The sequence below is a fragment of the Ctenocephalides felis genome, unplaced genomic scaffold (assembly GCF_003426905.1).
Source record: "Ctenocephalides felis isolate EL2017-DRISC unplaced genomic scaffold, ASM342690v1 CF-g0.4_SCAFFOLD_03375, whole genome shotgun sequence".
Taxonomy (NCBI): domain Eukaryota; kingdom Metazoa; phylum Arthropoda; class Insecta; order Siphonaptera; family Pulicidae; genus Ctenocephalides; species Ctenocephalides felis.
The window spans coordinates 7924-10643 of NW_020539529.1; the positions used below are offsets into that span (position 1 = coordinate 7924).

At 28.8% G+C, this 2720-nt stretch overlaps 1 long non-coding RNA gene across 2 annotated transcripts; it reads right to left on the minus strand.

Annotated features, from left to right (window-relative positions):
* Positions 1-356: 356 nt before the first annotated feature.
* Positions 357-1942, minus strand: LOC113382235. Of its 2 annotated transcripts, XR_003367647.1 has the most exons (4): positions 1703-1942; positions 1504-1627; positions 994-1127; positions 357-710 (listed from the first exon to the last, which is right to left on the minus strand). It is a non-coding gene; the product is annotated as an uncharacterized LOC113382235 (long non-coding RNA). The 2 variants fall into 2 exon arrangements; XR_003367646.1 differs by lacking the exon at positions 357-710 and having other exon boundaries at positions 792-1127.
* Between the last annotated feature and the right edge of the window lie 778 nt (positions 1943-2720).

The following is a 2720-nucleotide window of genomic DNA, read 5'->3' on the forward strand; positions in this document are numbered from 1 at the left end:
ACTGGTAACATAGTTTTTAGTATCAACATTTTAGTATAGTTTAGTTTAGCATAGTTTTCTTTCTATTTTTATTATCTGAATTGTTTGTATCAATTACATAAAGATAATTAGGAAAACAACATTTATAAATAATTACACAAATTATAAAAATAGAATAATTAAATAAAACTAATATAAAAAACTTATATAGAAAACTAATTAAATAAAATATACAAAATATTTCTAACATCCCTCTCGACATGAATTACTTACATGCAAAAATGTATATGATAGAAAAATTATTTAAATTTGCAACAATAACAATAAACTCACGATTGAATAATTAAAAGTAACATTTTGATACAAGCATATATATACACATTTACATTATTTGATTTTTTGCATAAAGTGCATAATTCACTTCTTCAAGTGTTTTTTTTTTACAAAAAGTTGTTACAAAAGTTTTTGTCTGATAATGGCACTTTCAAAACCCGGAAGTTCCGTCAGAACATTGAAGGTGTAACCGGAACCAAAGCATATATATACAAGATGTAATATGAAGGGTATATAATATAATGATACAAGCACATAAATATATATATATATACAACATGTAAAATTTGAGAAAATGTTCATGCCTGAAGCCTGAAGTCCTTTTCAGTTGAATCGCTGATGGACGCGGAAATTACGAAGAATCGTCGACAGTTTTAACATTGCGTATTTGTTGCGACCTGGAGGAAAAGAAAATATACGGTTAAGCTATATATATAGGCTATAGAGTTTAGAGTTTTAGTGTATACCGAGTTGTTGTAGTATGTTGTGGTGTTAGACAATGTTGTAGATAATTTAATTTTGGACAAGTTTTTCGAATGTTTCATTTATTTTGCACAAACGGCGGTTTATAAGTTACAAGAGTTACACGCCTACACAACTCCTTGGTCCAGCCGAGAACGGTACGAAAGCGTGGTAGTTATTTATTGTTCACATTTATACTGATTATCGTTAAAAACGTACTTTTTAAATTATTTTCAGAGCGATTGCCGGTGAAGGGGTCAGTGTGCAATTTTCACTCGATACTTGGCCATTCGACAATCAACAATTTCCGTGATATGATATCTTGTGGCCTTCATGTGATTTCATCTTGATGCCTACAAATATAATGTAGAAATTTACTAGCAGTTTAAGAATTGCACTTGGTTTTATATGAAATGCATCAACATGAATTGAAAACAGCGAAAATGAATATTTAATGTAATATGTCAAATCCACATAGCATAATCTCAAATGATTCAAACGACCACATTATTTTTCAATAGTTGAATAGATTAGTGTGTTAGTATTTGTTATTTTTATTAATAATAAAAGTACTGGTGCTACCTAACTAATAAATTAACCGACATGCAAGGCATATCGTGCAAGTGATCATCCGAATCATGAAATTCAATGCTTTAATGATTTTGTAAATTTTTAAAAGTTATAGTGAAAACTAAAGTATTGGTCAATTAACATCTTGAACAAAATCACCGCTTAATAAATCTATTCGTGCCAAATGCAATTCCAATAAATACCACATTCAGAGCGTCACAGTAACAATGTTCGTATAAAAACTGAAGAACTCTGGTAGCAGCAAACTCAAACCTACCCGCACCTGCAAAATACACAAATTATTATTGAATTTAGTTGATTATACATACATTATTAAATGTCATTGTTGATGCGTCACCAAAGCTGTCTTCGTGTGCAATGCAGCGCTCCAGCGAAACACCGAATAGTCTTTGTTTGCATGATTATATTCATTCAAATTGTAACTATTCTTTGTCAATTTGTTGTTCAAATTGTAACTTTTTCTCAAGTAAGAGAAATAAAATTTTGCATTTAAAACAAAAAATGGCTTTCATGGAAAAGTAATTTTGCTTTAAAATTCTTGATGGCATGATGATTGTAGTCCAATTTACACAATACTTCTGATCTATAAATTGAAGTGAGTTAGCAGATGATAATAATGTAAATAAAACTTCAAATTAAATTACCCATATGCATGTACTCACTATAAGTCTCGAAATAAAATAACACAGTAACGGCCAGCCATTCAACTGTGAACTCTTGCTCAGTCAACGAAATAATATTATTTAGTTTTATTTAACAGTGGGCACCAAATGATGCAAATTAAAATTATGAGATAAAATATATCCGGCGTACGTCTTAGACAGTAGTACGACTTGAGCAAAAACTACATAAATCGAGCACACGTTTTCCCCCCAAAAAAAAAACAGAAATACAAATGTGGCGATGAATGCGTTTAGAAAATAGTATTAGAAATTATTTTTTTACCTTGCAAATAAATTTAGAAGAGTGAATGGAAACACACACACACACACACACACATATATATATATATATATATATATATATATATATGCTTTGGTATGTTGTCTGTGAATTTGTTGCGATACTTGTAAAATTTTGCACATAATAGTGACTATTAAGTATAATTCTTATCATAGTTAATAAGTTCTAGCAAAATCTAAAGTAAGAGGTATATACTAAGAGCCTTTAACAATATAGTTAATGATGAATACTTGTATATTTTATAAATCGAAATAAATGCCATTAATATCTACTTTTTCGGATATTTTTATTTCTTGTAGTTTTATATTTCTTGGATAATTATATATTATATTTTAAATTCTATATTAATTAATCATCAAGGTTCCAGTTATTTTTTCAATTAAGACAATCTT